The following is a 19,414-nucleotide window of genomic DNA, read 5'->3' on the forward strand; positions in this document are numbered from 1 at the left end:
CTTTGACATTTGCTGCAGAATGGGACGTAGATCCCTTCAAGGATTAGGACAAAAAAATTAAATTCAGCCTAACAAGGGTTGGGATCCTTTCCACGTAGATTTTTTAAATGTGGGTAATACTCATGATGAGTACATTAAGTTTCTAATTAATTAATTAGATATTACAAATGTGGCTGTCTGTAAGTTCTTCTATTGTGAAAGAAAGACTACAAGGAGGATGATCCATCCACACCTAACTAATGAAGTTAAGGATTGCATCAAATTGAAAGAAAAGGTGTACAATCTCCCAGGGGAGGCAGTGGCAGAGTGGTATTGTCACTGGATTAGTATTCCAGAGACCCAGGGTAATCCTCTGGGGACTAGGGTTTGAATCCCACCAAGGCAGATGGTGAAACTGGAATCCAACAAAGTCTGATGGTGATCACAAAACCATTACCAATTGTCATAAAAACCCATCTGGTTCACTATTGTCTTTTAGGGAAGGAAATCTGCAAAAAAAAACAGAAAGGAAGAGCTTCTATAAAAACATAAAAAAGAGAGTAGCTAAAGAAAACATTGATCCCATATAGGATGAGCTTGGAAAATTAATAATGGGAAACAAGGAAATGGCACAGGCTCTGACCTGTATCCGTCGTCATGACACTAAAAGCATCCTGATAATAGTTGAAAATCAAGAGACAAAAGGGAGAAACTTAAAGCAATCATTGTCACAAGAGAAAAAGTATGAGACAAACAAATGGGACCCAATGGCCTGAATTCTAGGGTCTTAAAAGAGGCAACAGAGATAGCGAATGCATAGATGGGTTAAGTGAGTGGGCAAAGACCTGGCAAATGGAGTATAATGTGGGCAAATGTGAAATCGTTAATTTTGGTAGAAAGATTAAAAAAAGACACATGATCTAAATAGTGCGAGATTGCAGAGCTCTGAGATTCAGGGGGATCTGGGTGTCCTAGTGCATGAATCACAAAAGGTTAGTGTGCAGCTGCAGCAGGTAATTAGGAAAGCTAATAGAATGTTATCATTTATTGTGAGGAGAATTGATTACAAAAGTATGGAGGTTATACTTCAGTTGTACAGGGCATTGGTGAGGTCACATCTGGAGTATTGTGTACAGTACTGGTCTCCTTATTTAAAGAAAGATGTAAATGCATTAGAAGCAGTTTAGAGAAGGTTTACTAGACTAATGCCAGGAATGGGTTGGCTGTCTTATGAGGAAAGGCTGGATAGGTTAGGCTTGTATCCACTGAAATTTAGAAGAGTAAGAGGCGACTTAATTGAAACTTTTAAGATCCTGAGGGGTCTTGACAGGGTGGATGTGGAGAGGATGTTTTCTCTTGTGGGAGAATCTAGAACTAGGGGTCACTGTTTAAAAATAGGGGGTCGCCCACTAAAGACAGAAATGAGGAGAAATTTTCCTCTCAGAAGGTTGAGTGCCTTTGGAATTCTCTTCCTCAAAAGGCGGTGGAAGCAGAGCCTTGGAATATTTTTAAGGTAGAGCTAGGTAGATTCTTGATTAACAAGGGGGTGAAAGGTTATCGGGGGTAGGCAGGAATGTGGGGTTGAGGTTACATTCAGGTCAGCCATGATCTTATTGAATGGCGGTGCAGGCTCGAGGGGCCAAGTGGCCTACTCCTGCCCCTAATTCCTATGTTCGTATTGGTTGTGATCTTCCAAAATAACCTAGATTCTGAAAGAAGGCAGATTGGAAAACTGCAAATGTGACACTCTGATTAAGGAAAGGAGAGAGACAGAAAGCAGGAAACTATGGGCCAGTTAAGGAAAATGCTGGAATCCATTATTAAGGAATTAGTAGTAAAATTTGCTGATGATACAAAAATAGGCAGGAAAGCAAGTTTTAGAGGAAGACAAAGGAGTCTGCAAGGGGTTAGAGATAGGTTATGTGAATAGGCAAATAATTTAGTAGATGGAATATAACGTGGGAAAACGTGAGGTTACCTACTTGGTAGGAAAAGTAAAAAAGCAAAATATTATTTAAATGGAGAGTCCGCAGAATACTGCAGTACAGCGAGATCTCCGTGTCCTCATTTATGAAACACAAGAATTTAGTGTGCATTAAGTAATTAGGAAGGAAAATGGAATATTGCCTTTAATTGCAAGGGGGATGGAGTGTAAAAATAGGGAATTCTTGCTACAACTGCAGAGGGCATTGGTAAAACCACACTTAGAATACTGCATACACTTTTGGTTATCTTATTTAAGGAGTGATATATTTGCATTGGAGCTAGTTCAAAAAGGTCCACTTGGTTGATTCTTGGGATGAAGGGACTGTCTTAAGAGGTAAGGTCGAGCAAGTTGGGCCTATACTTGGAGTTTAGAAGAGCAAGAGGCAATCTTATTAGATTCTGAAGCAGCTTGACAGGGTAAATGTTGACAGGATGTTTCCCCTCATGAGGGAATGAGGGAGCAAAATAAGGGATTGCCCATTTAAGAAAGAGTTGATGAGAAACTTCTTCTCTCAGAGGGTCATTAATCTTTGGAATTCTCTCCCCTCGACAGCTGTGAGCCTGGGTAATTTAATATATTCAAGGCTGAGTTAGACAGTTTCTTGAACTATTGGGGAGTCAAGGGGTTATGGGCTCCAGAAGGGAAAGTGGAGTTGAGGCTAAGATCAGATCAGCCATGATCTTACTGAATGGCAGAGCAGGATCAAAGGATTGTATAACTTTCTCCTGCTGCTATTTATTATGTTCTGCTTTTATAATAAATATTAAAATAACGGCAGTTATTGGTGAATACAAGTGTATTACAAGATGAACAAAGCCTTTCTGAACTACTATAGAAAGTGAAATGTAGTGTGAATGAAGTTTGAACATTTGCTCAAATGAATTTATCGAGCAAATGTAAAAACAATTTGTGCATTAGAAGCTATTAGAAACCAAGTTTTGAAAAGTAAAATAAAAGTTGGTTTCATCAGGAAAGGAGCAGCTGGAAGTACTGCAGGCTTTGGGAGCTTACTTAAAACCAATGGAAATAATACGTCAGTTTGATATATCTAACACTGCCAAAATCCAGTCTCCCAAGAAACACATCTTGGAAATATGTAGTTTTGTTTTGCAGCCACATTTCTACGTGCAAAATTGAAGCAGTCGCAGCAGCAAATTCAATAATATTGGAAACCCTTGCCAATGTTAGCAGGAGACTTTGGCAGGAATCGTCTCTCGATATATTTTTTCAAAGCTTTAAATAGATTATTTTCCATAAACTAAGGAAAACTACTCTCACACAAGCAAGCATTAAGTAAATGTTAACTTAGTATTGACAGTGACCTTGTTGAAATACAGATTCCACCTATTGTGTTATTATATTTACCTTCATGGTTTCAAAGACAATGAAATATAACTACAATAAAATGAAACAACATTCCTGAATGTTAAATAAAGATCATTGTTGATTGAAGCATATTGCACAGCAGTTTAAAAACAAGCCGTGCAGAACATAATCATGCCAACTCAAAATAAACTCCGTGCAAAGATTAATACCAAAGTAGTTACTGCTGAGGTGACCTTGTCCCAGTGATCAAGATAACATAATTTGAATGATATTCCCAAACACCAACTTGCACCTTATAGTGATAATGCTGCTTGGAAACAAACCTAATAATATTATTTGACTTTTACTTCTCACTTCACTGTACCCTCAGCCAGGAAAGTGGAATGTCTGAGGCTTCCTTGAAAAACTTAGATTTTAATTTACCTTTTAGGCTCATATACACAATAGGTCTGATAACTCATTAAAAAGGGAGGCTGTTAAAATGGTGCAATGAAAGTGAGAAAAAGCAGATTGGTCTGATAAAAATTATTTAATTCAAAGACCCTTTTTGATCCAGAGTTTACTGCAGACTGTACACATGACTGTACTACTGGCTGCAGAGTGCAATTTGCACCACTGTGCAGAAGAAAGCATGCTTTAAGTATGTGCAAAACGCTGTACACAGCCTGTAGACTTTGAATATTCTGAAAACGTGAGAGAGAGAATCCACTTTCTCGAACATTATAACCCCAAATAGAAGCTGTCTTAAAGTCTCTTGGAGATCCAACTGGATCAAGCGCTTTATCAATCCAACTTGATGCACCACTGGAGTTATATTCCCTGTGGTGTTAAGCCTGGGTAATGTGGTCAAACCCCGGAACTCCCTCCCTAAAAGCATTGTGGGTGCAACTTCACCACATGGACTTCAGTGATTCAAGATGGCAGCTTACCACCACCTTCTCAAGGGTAATTAGGGATTGGCAACAAATGCTGGCCTTGACGCTGATGCTCATATCCAATGAACAAAAAGAAAAAGTACCTCCTAAAACATGTCACTGTACTTCAGAGAGAGACTAGGCTCTGACTACAGTTATACTAACTTTTTGTACTACTGTGAAACAGAAACCACTTTGCAGCCAGACCATAAGATACAAATGGGAGCTACAAGTATAAAGCTGTTTGAACCCCACTAAGGGAGCAAACCGAGCCCCGTTTGTGAATTGATTTGAGGAATGGTTGTCAAGATCTGTTCAAGCTTCAAAGCAATAATGTATATAAATTGTAAGATTTGCTATTTGCTTGGAAACCTTCCTGCAGCAACAAGGGCTCTATTTGTACATTTTTCCCCCCAAAAAATACCAGTTTATGTAGGACTGCAGGAATGCAAAAAGGAAAAGTTGCTTGCTTAATGGGCACTATCCAGCTGGTTGATATTTTTGCTTCCCTACATACAAAGTGTCAATAAATTATGTTAGCAATTGTAGTATTTTTCTATAGGGTCCAGTGTTATCTTTTCACATATTTAATTGACAGGTCTCCTGGGAAATCAATGTAAATTTAGCTTGCAATGTTATTGCAAAATAGGGACTGTGATGCAACGCAAGACATTCATTTTGGGGTCACAAGAGTCCTGGGTACTCATGTGAGGCTTTAATTTCCCTTTAATATCAAAACCACGTTACTAGAGGCTATCATGGTTTGGTTTTTTGTAAGTGTACCTGTTCCGTGGATATTGCCGAAAAAAAGAGACATGCTGTCGAAGCTTCTCATCTTGCACTCAAGATAGATGCAAGAATGCCAAATTTCAAAGGGAGCAACGTTTTATACTGCATAAGAGAAAGGTACTGATTGGTTGGCAAGGCAACTCTGATTGGTCGAGGCATTACCATGGAGAATGCACCAGGGAACTAATGTCTCCTACGCTTTTGTTTAATTCAAAAAAGGAGCAATGTCTGGACATGGTTCTTTTGCTTGCAGAGAACAGGTTCCTGTGTATGAGTATATGTAGTTTCTAGCAAGCATAAGTGAGCCACATTGTGAGCCCAACTTGATAATCTTAACTTGGTTATTAGTGTAATTCTTAGCACACTTGGAATTGTTCAGTAAGTGCTTCCCAATCGTGGAATCACTTCTAACTTTAGACATTATGTTCTGAGTTTTGCAAGCATGGACTGGTTGAGTACGGTCGTAAGCTTGTCATTTCATGCTGTTATTATGCAGCAGCAACACAAATGGCATTTTTCACTAACGGTGTTGTCATCAGTCCAAAAGGATGTTCTGCCTATCACACAAATGAATAAAGTGCTATATGAATTTCAGTGCCAGTGTGATGTCAGGTATGTAGGCCTTACATCCCAACAACTGTAGATTGGTGGATCGTGTCAAACAGCACATCCCTTCGGCTGTTCACAACAGGTAAACTACTGACCGTGCTCAACCAGTGCTTGCAAACTCAGAAAATAATGTCTAATGTTAGATGTGATTCCAAGATTGGACAGCACTATTGAAGAATCCTAAGTGTGCTAGGGATTACACTAACAAACAATTTAAGATAATCAGTCTGGCTTGCAATATTGCACAATTACACTTGCTAGAAGCTACATGTACTTATACGCAGGGACCTGTGCTCTACAGGCAAAAGAAAAATGTCCAGGCATCGTGCCTTCTTTGAATTTAACAAAAACATAGGGGACAATGGTTCCCTGTGGCACTCTCCATGACAACACCTCGGCCTATCACAGTCAACTTATCAACCAATCAGTCCCCTTTTCCCATGCCCCCAATATAAACGATATAAATTGTTGCTCCCTTTGAAATTGGGCATTCTTGTATCTGTCCTAATGAGTGCAAGGCCAAAAGATTCAACAGCATGTCTCTTTTTCAGCAATGCTCAAGTTCTGTACTACCAGATGACTATTTGTTCCATGAATTTCCAACAGAAATTATATTTTGAACAAGAATTCTGGCCAATGGACCAGTTATTCTGCAGTTTCTGTAAAGTGTTTTTTGTGCATTATCACACAAAGAGTAGCTTAAATCTGGTCTGAAGTAATCAAATTGAGGCACATTTGAATTTGCCAAACATTGATACTTTAAGAACCAGTGTAAAATCATATTTTTAAGATTTGTCAGAAGGTTATAAAGATCCATTAGAATTTTAATTTTTAAAATTTATTTTTAAACAACATTGATAAGTGACACTAAAATAACAACAGCATCTGAGTGCATACATTTTGCCCAAGTACATAATGGTGCAGAGGCAACATATAACAGCACTGCTATATAGCAGGAACAAAACCATCGCTTAAGGTTTAAAGGCACCATCGATTTTGCACCCAAAAAAAGATGTACTTGAACAGGATCTAAAACCACACAGCTCAGGTAAAGTGAACAAGTTGCAAACTGGAAACAGCCCTCAACTCAGAACATGTAACTTAAGTGCATTTAAACTATTAATGTAAACTAGTAAATTAATATAAATTAAGTCCATTTGAGTCAGGGTATGATCTGCTTCTAGCATTAAGTGGAGTAAAACTCCCTGGAGGAAAGTGTCGCGAGTTTTGCTTCAGATAATTTTGGATTTAACACCTGACTTACATTAGACAACAGGTCCAGTGCTGACATTAAACTAGATAATATCGCCACCATCAACACCCCTTTGTCCTTTTGTCTATGACATCTTTGGTAATCTCTTCTTTGCCCCCACCTATCACTGGCCCTCTATCCAGCTCTACCTGTCCCACCACCCCCCTCAACCAGCTTATATTTCACATTTCTATATTTCTTTAGTTCTGATGAAGAGTCATACGGACTCGAAATGTTGACCGTGTTCCTCTCCGCAGATGCTATCAGATCTGCTGAGTTTTTCCAGCTATTTTTGTTTTTGTTAAACTGTTTCTACACTGGTGGAGCTTTAGTTTAAGTTTCAGGAGAGCAGCATTAGTGAGATGGCTCCTAAAGTTTCTCCTGCTGAATCTATCTTCCTCATTCTGATCAGACTCAGACATCATGAAAGCCTATAATTGTGCTGCTAGCAAACGGTCAGAACTTAGTTGTGTAAACTCTGGGACAGTGGTCTCCCAAAACATGAATTAAAACATTGCCTAAAGAAAGCAACTTTACTTAAGAACCTCAACAGTACTAGGAATAAGGCAAAAAAATACACTGTGCTGGAGAAACTTGTAAAATTACACATTAGGATGAAGGCACAAAAGCTGAAAAGATCATGCATCATCATTGAAAATAAATGATATAGAAATAAGAATAAGCAGGAAAACTCAATGGAAACAATAACCACCTCAAATGTGTACTAAAATGTCCAGATTCTAGTTTCTCATTATTCTGTCTATCATAAAAATCCCAAATGCCAAGCTTTATGGGTGTCAACTCTTACTTGTAGGTATGCTTGGAAGACTGACTGTGACGTCTGACCATCACGATTTTGTGCCACCAACTATTGGGAGAGAAGGTCCAAGTCATAATTGAGGGCAGAAGAGGAGGGAGAGATTTGCTAGACAAACCAGGGGTGGGGGAAATTTTTAATTCCCTCTGTAACGAATAGTAATTCGCTGAGATTGCACCAATAACTACAAGCATAGCACAGAAACAGAGCACTCTGGTCTATGCCAGTGTTTATGCTCCACAAACCTCTCATCTGACTTCATTTAACCCTATCAACAAATCCTTCTATTGTTATGATGTGGCAGATGGTATGTGCCAGACAGACCAAATCCACAAGGGAAACTTGGCCATGCTGTCACAACAATTTCGCAATTTGTATTTATCATGAGAAGATGGGTGCACTGAATTCAGAAGTAATGAGTCCACTAAGACCTTTAGAGATTTTAAAAATTAAATTAAAATATTCATTAACAAAAGAAAAGATTTCAAGTACATACATAAGGCTACAGTTACTTAATACTAAAATCCTAAAATTCCTAACTAACCTGACTCCAAATTACACACCCCCTTTAAGGCAACAGTTCAAAATAGATTTTAAATTTAAAATACAAGCCAGCAAATCACCATGGTACCGATTTGGCAGTGGAATTCCAAAAGCTCGTCTCCAACTTTAGTTACTGGACACAGCAGACTTTTGCAAAAATGGCTGGAGGCTTCCCAAAGGCTGTTTCTCACACTCCTATTAGGTCTTACATGGCCCCCCAACATAGCCTTTCATTTCCCTTTATATATGTTCCACTTTCTTTAATCCTTAAATTCCATTGTTCCATATGTCTTTGGAAATGCACTCTTCCCATAATATAATAACTTTCACGTTGCCAATATTGTCAGTAACCTTTGGGAAAAATAAACACACTGCTTGGTCTTACTTATCTGGCTAGTTATAAACATCCTAACATCTCTCTGAAATCCAAACAACTCCTTCACTTATTTAAAAAAGCAAATTTTCTTCACACCTTATGTGCTAACCTCATTCATGTTTACTTATTAGCATTTCAAGTACACTTCTACACCTAACTTCTTTTGATAATTTCAAGCTTGCAGTCTACCTGACTCCAATTTAATTAAATCATATAAATAGAACCATCTACATTCACGCCCATAACCTACTTTACAATAAACTAGAATAATACTATGGAACTATTATACTTTCGTAACACTATTCCCTTCTTCTTCATGTATTTATTCAGCAGCCCCTCAAAGGCATCCAAATTTATTTCCTCAACCACTCCATGCATTAGCAAGTTCTCATTCTCACCACTGAGTAAACAAGTTTCACTTGATTTATTTATTGGATTTACTCCTGACACTAACTGGCCAGGTGCCATGCATGCTTGGCTCGCATTGTGCCCGACAGCGCATGTGAGGTTTCTCCCACCACTGACATCATTGTTGTGTGCCTGTCAGCTGGCACTGGTTTGCCCCTGCCAGCCTTCTCATTAGCCCTTGCCATGTGATGCTCCCATCTCTGGCCATTACAAAGTGTGGTCTATCCAGTAGTGGCAATGATCGGTTATTTCAGGGGGCCAAAATAACATTGCGTCTCACTGCATGTGTGGCAATCCTGATATTTTTCACACTAAGATCAGTTTTTGCAAAATTCTAATGCAGGAAATTAAATAGCATAAGCACATGCGAGCATGTTTGCAGTATGGCAAAGAGTAATCTTGTGAGCAGAGTTTACTGACTGCAATTTGGGTTGTTACTACTGAGGTTAATGTGGCACTCCAGTCCAGAACAAATTCCATAAATACGCTCCAGCTTTTCTATAGATCCATATTTTCATAATTAGAGCTCTTCAGTCGTTGACCTTGACATCACAGGCAGTGCAACTATACATTTGCAGGAAGTGAACCCTCTGCAGTTACACCTTTATCAAACTCAGCTGATTTATTATTGACTATTTTATGTTTATGGCCCCTAGGTTTGGACTCCCCAAGTGGAAACATATTTTCTACAATTATGAAGAGGCTCAATAGAATAGGCATAAAGATTTTGATCAGGTAACCTTTCAGCCTTTTCTCTGGGAAAAATAGCCTCCCTGACCCAACTATTGCTGGTCGGCGTTTCCTGATAGTTGAATCCTCTCAATTCTAGTATTATCCTTGTTTTTTTTTGCACCTTTTCCAAGGCCTCTCATGTCCTTTACATAATATTGCGACGAGAAATGTGAACAGTACTCCAAGAGTGAATAAAAGCAGATAAGTTATGTTAATTTTACATGGAAACTTAGTTAGGTGACATTTGGAGTACTGTGCACAGTTCCGGGCCTTTTATTACAGAAAGGACAAATAAACACTTGGCGGCAGATTTTCATGCCTCTGTCCGTGTCAAAAATCCAGACCAATGTATTCAATCTAGCCATGTGTTCGGCCTTTTGAAGCATGGAGCAGATTGCCACTGCTTTAACAGGCTTCAATGTATTCAGCTCTTGAGGCTTTGTTGACACAGCTGTGCTTTGGAATCCCATTATGAATGCTTGGCTAACCTCCAAGCCCCACTAAGTGATTCGGCTCAGCAGGAGTTGCTGATACAGCTGTCAAGGTGACTGACAGCTTTATTTTGATTGACAGTTTTGTGCACAATTAAGAGGATTAACATTTTTTGAAGTGGTTTTTGAATCAACAGTTTTCTGAGCACTTAGGGAATTAATCTTTTTCTGAGTGGAGTTTGAATAGCTGTGTTTGATTGGCACTTTTATGAATTTCTAAGAGAATTAAAGGTTTTGGAGAGGTTTTTGAATGGCTGCTCTGTTTATTTTGACAGTCTCGTGAGCACCTCAAAGACTTCCTGATGTAATTATAGGGTTCACATGCTCTGCCCATTGTGGATACTGGGTGTCTAGACATGGAGGAGGTGGGGGGGGGGGGGGGGGGTGGATAGGAGTGAGGGCTAGTGTGCCTAACACTCATTTACAGAACTTGGCCAATGTCACAGTGAATGGTGACAGGCCCTCTAACCTGCCTGCCTTGGCATCCACCCGCCTCCATTCCCACCTCAGGCCTGCTTCTGGAGGTGTTGGCCCTGACTCCAGCCTATCCCTGTCATCCTGCCATCCCACCATGAATGTAGTGTGGTTGGGCACTTCCAGACAGAAGGCAGCTTTGCAATGTCTGGAAATGGCCTGATTTGTGATTCCTGCCTCAAGAATGAAAGTCTATGCCTTAAAGTACAAAACAGGTTTACAAGGATATCAGAGCTAAGAGGTTATACCAAGCAGGGAAGAATGAAAATGTTGGGCCTTTATTCATTTAAAAAAAGACTGAAGGGTGACCTGATAGAGGTCTTTTAAGATTATGAAATAATTTGTTAGGCTAGACATAGAAGAGATGTTTCCATTTATGTGAGTTATCAAAACTAGGGGCCACAAATATATAAAGTAATCACCAATAAATCCAATAGGGAATTCAAAAGAAATTTATTAACAGGGCAGTTAGAACATGGAACTCACTACCAAATGGAGCAGTTGAGGCAAATAGCATAGATGCATTTAAGAGGAAGGGCCATAAACATATAAGGGAGAAAGCAATAGAAGGTTATGCCAATAGAGTTAGAAGGAGGACGACAAGAGGTGTGTGTGGAACATAAACACCAACTGCCATGGACCAGGTGGGCTGAGTGGCCTTCTTAAGTACTGTTCATTCTCTGTAGTTGTGCTGTAGCCTCAGTATTAACTAAATTTCATTATTTGGCACTGCTTTAAATTTTAAAATTGTACCACTGGTTCCAGAGTCCAAATCATTTATATGACAGGTGAACAACAGTGGCCCCTGAACCGATCCTCTGCAACATCACTTCTCACCTTCCACTAATCTGAATATCTACCTTTAATCCCAATTTTCTGTTTTGTTGCCAGTTTGCTATTCATTCTACTACTTGTCCCAGCTGCACATGCTCTTACCCTTGTCATGAGTCTACTATGCGGTACCTTATGGCAGCAATACTGGTAACACTCAGATTCCCCTGTAATACACTAACTCACTGGTAGTTTATACATAAATGATAGCAAGTTTAACACTGCAATATTATACTTCTAACTAATATTAATGCTACAACTTTCTAATATCCACCCTCCAACTACAGTCAGAATACCCTTGCACTGTGCAAAATGCGGTCAGATTCACAGGTTGATATCATTTTATATAGGGTCAACTTTCTCTCTCTCCTTGGAATGCGATTTGGACGCAGGTTGTGTGTGAAGGTGACAACTCTGAACTGGGAACCTCACTTCGAGTAAGCCTGTATTTGGTCAACTATCAGAACATGCCAACACTGGCCAACCTGATCCATACTAAGAGCTCAAGCCATGGGCAACAGTCACTTCTCAGAGCATATCTTAAACTCAGCTAGGTATCAACATTTCTAAACCACTTGGCTTGGACTCAGTAGAGTTTTCATAGGGTGATAGAAATCACAGAACAAGAGGTGGCCATTCGTCCTCCAGGGTCTGTGCTGGCATGCTCTCCTACAATCCCATTCCTGCCAGATCCTTTACAAATCATCCATTTTATCCAAACTCTCATCTCAACCCAACAGCCACTTGTAGTAAACTATCCACTGCTCCCATAACCATAGCCCTGCTCCCTTTATTCTTCGAGTGAGACTCCTCCATTTGTCAATCAGTGAAAATGATATTTCACCATTCACCCACAGTAAAGTCCCCAGGTTTCAATTAACCACGAGAGTGGTAGAAGCGGAGACAATCAATGATTTGAAAAAGAAATTGGTTGGGCATTTGAGGGAATAAACTTGCAGGGCTATGGGGATAGAGTGGGGAAATGGGACTGACTGGATTGCTCTGAGGAGAGCAGGCATGGAGCCAAATGGTCTCCTTCTATGTCATTATGACTCTGATACTATCCCTTTATTGGCTACTCTTGCTACCACTCCCACTGACCATATTGGTGTTATTGCTCTAGGAATCACTGGGCCTCAAGCTCACCCCATGCCTCGAGTCTCTTCTCTTTCCTCATCTGCTCAAGCCTAAATCTCCCTCCCACTCGCCATTCTGTAGCTTTCCCTCTCTCCTCTGACCCCAATTCCTCTGTCCTTCTCACTTTCCAACCTGTCTTCCCCAAACCTCAGGCTACTGTTGCCTTCTTCCTTCCCACTCACAGCCTCCTTGATCCCAAATCCTTTCCCTGTTCTATCTCTCATGACTGCCACCCTCTCCCTTGCTGGAGTCTCTCAGCATCCTACTGGTCCTGTTTCCAGGCACTCTGAAGCAGGGATGATGTCACCGCGCCAGAAGCTTCTCTGGAAGGTGAGTGGGGGGAGGCGGGGAACGCAGTGGCGGTGAAACATTTAAATCTTGAAGTTCTCCTGGGCAAAGTAGGAGGGCTAGAAATCCTAAGAGACTGGTGTAAGCCATGATATCTGAATAGTTTGTGCAACACAATTAAAAGTGGACATACTTTAAACTATTCACTCAATTAGTGCCAACTATCCCATTTCACTATTTGCTCCCTCAAACATAAACTGCTTATTATTAGACTGACATGTTAAATGGCTTGGCTCCAGTCAGCTTAACTGTCCATGAATTGTTGGTTTCCTGTTAGTCTGGGATTGCATGTGGAGAAAGGTGGCAAATTTGTGAAGGTAAACCAGTATTAAAGGACCAAAAAGCAGTCCACATTGGAACAATTCTTTTAAATCCAGTCAATTACAAACACTCCACGATCTCGCTGCATAAATGTAACAAAACAGCAGGCACTTCCCTACTGATGTGTTGGAAGTAGGGGAGGGCGTGTGAAATCCAGCAGGCCGCCCACCTGCTGCCTATGTGCCTGTACCGTCTGAAATTTTATGGGTGGGGTGAGATGAGGGAGGCGTTGGGTGTGCCGCCACCTGCAGGCCTATTTAGGCACTTAATGGCCAATTAATGGAAACTTAAGGGTCTCATTCCGTCATTGCCGCTATTTTACCCATGGCGAGGGTGGGGGGTCCATGTCATGCGGGAAGCCCGGCAGTTATAGCTGTGTGGGCTGCTGTCAGGCAAGGACATGGGGACTCCCCCTTTGTAGGCCCCCTGGGCCCATTAGAGACATCCCACCACCAGGTCAACTCCCCTCCTTTAACATTCACCCCTGCCTCTTGAATCTTGACACTGCTCATCTCTCTGAGGCCTCAACCCTGAACTTAGCAGGTCTCCTCGGCGTGGTGGAACTGCCTATAGTTCCAGGAGTGGGCACTGCACCCATCTGGTACTGGTGGGGCCACGTGGATTGGCCAGCAGCTGTCTTAGGCGGGCCTTCCTCACCTTATAGCACATCAAGCTGCTCCCAGCGTTAAATTACCACAGGGTCGCCATCAGGAACGCAGGCGGGCTCCCCCAACTTTGTAGCTGGAGTGGGGAGGTGGGAGGATGCGGGCACCATGGCATCCTGTCTAATTCAGCCCCATGGTGCAGACTCAGATGAGCTCCATTTCTTCATATGTGCTTTAAACAGAATTCAAAAAGCTTAACATTTAGATGCCAATGGAGCGTCTTCAAAATCTTTGAAACCAAGATCATTTAACTCAACCTATAAGTCCGATCTACCTGGTCTGTAGAGTGTTACCATACACTAGATAAGCTCCCTGAACTAGCAGAGGAACTACTGGAGGTAATTTTTTTTAAGTAAGTCTGAAATTTCTTTTTCCCCTTGTGTGAACTGCATTTTTCATTCTGTTTTGGTCCTTCCCATTCTAATTTTCTCTAGAGGCCAAAATTTCAGACTGGGATACAATTTCAAAGGCAGCAATTGCCTTTCACTGAGTTACTCAAGTGATTATTCTTCATTTGTAAGCCTAGAATTGCCTGTTTAACCATTGGCTGGACCCTCATCTAGCACAAGAGTTACCAATACCCCTCTTTTGGGAGAAATCTATAATTCAGGGCACACATTTTGCCTCTGGTATAGGTTCAAGTCTAAGCAGTTATTTAAGAAAGATTATGTTAGGCATTAAGGCTTCACTGTTTTGTAAATTTTAAGGAGGGGGAGGGTGGAAAGGAAATGAAGACATTTCAGAGACTAAGATTTCAACACTGAAGTCTGGGAATGCAATCCAGTGTTAGTTTAAGCTTCTTTGCCTTGAAGCAATTTATTTGACTGGCAAACTTAGTGCAACAAATGCCTAAAAAACCCTTCCAGGGAACCTGGTTCTACACTAAATTTGATATAAATAGTTTTTGCGCAAAATCTAGTTCAGTGAGTCAAATCTTATTTATGTAATAGAAATGAGCCAAGAGAAAATAATCTGAAATCAAATGCACCTTCTTAGTATTCAACGCAGCCACTTGTATGGAGGAACATTGGGGGAGGCGATGACGTAGTGGTATTGTCACTGGACCAGTAATCCAGAGATCCAAGGTAATGCTCTGGGGACCGGGGTTTGAATCCCACCACGGCAGATGGATTTGAATTCAATAAAAATCTGGAATTAAAAGTCTAATGATGACCGTGAAACCATTGCCAATTGTTGGAAATCTGCCGTCCTTACCTGGTCTGGCCTACATGTGACTCCAGACACACAGTAATGTGATTGACTTTTGAAATGGCATAGAAAGCCATTGTACCAATGTGTCAAACTGCTAAAAAGTCAATAAAAAGGAATAAAACTGGACGGACCACCTGGCATCGACCTAGGCACCAGAAAGCACAATGGCAGACCCAGCCCTGTCAACCCTGCAAAATGCTCCTTACTAACAATCGGGGGGCTTGTGCCAAGATTGGGAGAGCTGTCTAGTCAAGCAACAGCCTGACATAGGCATACTTGCAGAATCATACCTTACAGATAATGTCCCAGACACCATCATCACATTCCCTGGTTATGTCCTGTCCCACCAACAGAGGTGGCGGCACAGTGGCATACAGACGAGAGGGAGTTCTCCTGGGAGTCCTCAACATCGCCTCTGGACCCCATGAAGTCTCGTGGCATCCAACAAGAGCAACAAAACCACCCTACCTTAGTTGATGAATCAGTGCTCCTCCATGTTGAACATCACTTTGAGGAAGCACTGAGGGTGGCAAGGGCACAGAATGTGCTCTGGGTGGGGGACTTCAATGTCTATCACCAAGAGTGGCTTGGTAGCACCACTACTGGCTGAGTCCTAAAGGACATAATTGCTAGACTTAGTCTGCGACAGGTGGTGAGGGAACCAACAAGAGGGAAAAACATACTTGACCTCATCCTCACCAACCTGCTTGCCAAAGATGCATCTGTTCATGACAGTATCGGTAGGTGTGACCACTTTGCACCAAGTCTCTGTAATGGCTATCATGTCATTCTCATTTATTTCTATTTGTGCAATCAATTCATACATCTGGTTATGAATGCTGCATGCATTCAGATAAAGGGCCTTTAATTCTGTTTGTTTTAAACCAATTTTCCCTACTCTGACCTCATTTGCTGGTGCATTCTTATGTTTGTATGCTCTGAACCTTCCTGTTACACCCTGGTCATCATTACCACATTGCTACTCTGCACTATTACCTTGTCCTTTCCAGTAGCTTTCCAAATGCCCCTCTCATGTGATTCCTCCCGCCTCCCCAGGCTATTTAATTTAAAGCCCTCTCTGCAGCCCTGGCGATATGATTTACCAGTACATTGGTCCCATTGTGATTCAGGTGAAGATCTTCCCAACAGTACAGCTCCCTCTTTCTCCAGTACTGGTGCCAGTATCACATAAATTGAACCAATTTCTCCCACAACAATCATTGAACCCTGTATTCAACTCTCTAATCTTACTTACCCTATGCCAATTTGCTGTGGCTCAGGTAGTAATCTAGAGATTATTACCTTTGAGGTTTGCTTTTTAATTTAGTCCCAAGCTGCTCATGGTACCTCAGCAGAACCTCTTCCTTAGTCCAACCTATGTCTTTGGTATCCATGTGCACCATGACAACTCTATCCTTCCCCTCCCACTCCAAGTTCCTCTCCAGCCTGGACAAGATGTCCTTAACCCTGGGACCAGGCAGGCAATACAGAGTTCGGGTCCCTCACTCTCAGCTGCAGAGAACAGTACCCATCACCCTAAATACACTGTCCCCTACTGCAACCACATCCCTTTATACCGCCCCCACTTTAATGGCTTCCAGCGCCATGGTCAGTTTGCTCATCCACCCTTCAGTCCATGCTCTAATCCACACGTTGCAAGATCCTCAAATCTGTTGGACAAGTGCAAGGGCTGAGGCTCTTTCATTGCTACCTTATGAATCCACATGCCTGCCTCACTTGTAGGCACATCTTCCTGTCCCTGACCATGGACCAAATCAGATGTCTCTAGCTTAAGGGGTGTGACTGTCTCCTGGAACAAAGTGTCCAGGTAACTTTCCCCCTTCCTGATGCATCACACTTTGAAGCTCGGACTCCGGCTCATCAACTCTGAGCCAAAACTCCTTGAGCTACAGACACTTAAGGCAGATGTGGTTGCCATGATTCACAAAAGTATCCATCTGCAACCACATGCTACAGCTGACCGGCCATCTTTATTGTGTTTAATTTAACTAATTAGGTTTCAAGTTTAGAAATGTCACTCTACTGTTGTCTGTAGTTATATCAAATAGTTTAACTATTTAAGCTATAAATTTAATGCAATGCTTATATCTTCCCAGTCTTGTTAAGCCAGTACCCGCATTTAGGGGGATTAAATCTTAAAAACTCACCAAACAGTCACCTACCTGCTTAACTAATCAAAGCTTTGAACACTCACCAGCTTCTGCAGTCTAGAAAAAGCTGCACTTCCTCCCCCCTCTGCACCAAATTCCCAAGTTAGTGCTTGTACCTCATCGTATTTGGGCCTCATCATATTATGTGCTCCCACATTCTGTGCAATAGTAAAACCTGCCTACTTTTATAGAAAGCTGATGGCTTACACCCAAGTTGCAAATGCTAAGTCAGCTTCCTTCTATTCTGATTAACACCTACTCGCTTTCTGTTGATTGACAGATAACTGCCATGCCAGGCAGTTTCTATTACCTAGGCTCCTGAATTAGCTTGCAGCAAGTCAGAGTCTGACTACTAATCTAAATTATATGTTGAGAAAAACTTAACAGCACCAAATTCCTAAGTTAGCACTAGTACCTCGTCGCAGCAATCAGATTCCACTGGTGCTACATTTTCTCTATCCACTCAGATGGCTGTCGATCTGCGTAAGAGGTTACTGTCAATACTGTGAAATCCAGCTCGCTGGGCCATAAATAGTTTCCAGATTCCTTTCCGGCTCCTTCGTTTTAGGTTAAGTGCCATACAATGTGCTATCTAGGAATCAGTTAAGAAGCAGTTAAATGTTCCCCATAATCAGTAAAATAAATGGAAATCAAAACTAAGCTTCAACCTATAACCTTCTGGTTAACCAATTAAATGTTTTATTTCAAAAGGAGCCACGCTCCTGAACCACAGTGGAACAGGGCTTCTAAATTTTTCAGATTTATTGAATTACTTAGAGAATAAAATACTACTCACCCTCAGACGGTTAACTTGTTTTACCTTTCTTTCACATATGTTTGAAAATCCCAAGACTAATGCAATTTATGTAAAATATGAAGAACAGCTCTGGACAGGAAGAAATGATCCTGTTCATCCTTCTACCATTCTCTCGGATTTAATGTTTTGGTCTCTACTACCTTTGGCATAATTTCAAATATTACATCACTGTTTGAGTAAAAGTTCATATGTTTTAAATTTACTTTTCACTCAATTAAATTTATGATCCACTAGTGTGACTTGTTTTTAAATAATATTCCAAGTGCACATTTTCTTTACCATCTATTATTTTATACACCTCGATTACAGAAACATTTTTGTATTTTATCTCATGCAGTTCTAAAAACATAATAAGAGTTAAAATGACTGCTTTCTTTTATTTCCCAATTCCAAAATGGAAGCCCAAAGACATCGTTTATGAAATCAGACTAGGTTGGATAATCTAGAAATTAGTCAGGATACAAAGATTTTGTTCTAGTCTTTAATTTCATTATGCATGGTCAAAGATTTGGCAGGTATGAGAGATTTGCGAACACCTACTTAGGTGCACCTTGCACTCTTCACAACAGAACAATTCTAAAGAAAATATAATGCAGATTTACTAAAATTATATCCCAGCTGAAAGGTCTAAAATTATGTCAGAAGGCTATATCACCTAGTACTGTATTTGTTCTAACTGCAAACATTCAGGGGTGATTTGATAATGTTTAAAATGAAAAAACAAAGACATAATTTCCATTGTAGGTAAATCAAAGGCAAGAATCCACAATCAAGATAAACTGAAGATCTGCTAAGAGAAAGATTCTGAAACTTCCTCATGGAAAGAGTTATTGGAATATGGAATGTTTTGCCACAAATGGTGAGCAATGCTAAATTGATTACAACACTCAACGAGATACCAGATAAATACTTTAAAAACAAACATACAATAAGAGTATGGGGGGAAAGCATGGGGCAGTGTACAGTCAACATTGGCAAGAAGGGTCAAATGGCCTCATCTGTACTAAAATTTCATTGTCTCTACCACTTGCAATGTATTATTACCGAGGAATTGGTAACAATTCTAACTTCAAATGGGTTTGTGAACTACGAGGGAAACTCTCAAAAGCTTGTGTTCTGCCTGGAGGATCTGCATTTATAGGCAGAAACAGCATTGAATTGTGAAGCCTAAGAAAGACTGCTTCATGTGCAAGTTCCATTGTTCATCAAACAGTA

General features: G+C 40.8%; 1 protein-coding gene across 5 annotated transcripts in view; it reads right to left on the bottom strand.

Annotated features, from left to right (window-relative positions):
• The window catches only part of fam110b (family with sequence similarity 110 member B), a 157,331-nt gene that overhangs the window by 45,162 nt on the left and 92,755 nt on the right, over window positions 1-19,414 (bottom strand). Inside the window, exons 1-2 of one of the 5 annotated variants that reach the window (XR_013576413.1) lie at window positions 18,179-18,344; window positions 14,063-14,171 (exon numbers count right to left, since the gene is read on the bottom strand). The exons of 2 other annotated variants lie outside the window; for them this stretch is intronic. The gene's annotated coding sequence lies outside the window, so the exon portion shown is untranslated. Of the gene's footprint in view, window positions 1-14,062; window positions 14,172-17,797; window positions 17,883-18,178; window positions 18,345-19,414 lie in introns of those variants that run through there. 2 more of the 5 variants (XM_078540457.1, XM_078540456.1) reach the window with 2 other exon arrangements.

Source organism: Cetorhinus maximus, chromosome 4, assembly GCF_964194155.1.
Source record: "Cetorhinus maximus chromosome 4, sCetMax3.hap1.1, whole genome shotgun sequence".
Lineage (NCBI taxonomy): Eukaryota > Metazoa > Chordata > Chondrichthyes > Lamniformes > Cetorhinidae > Cetorhinus > Cetorhinus maximus.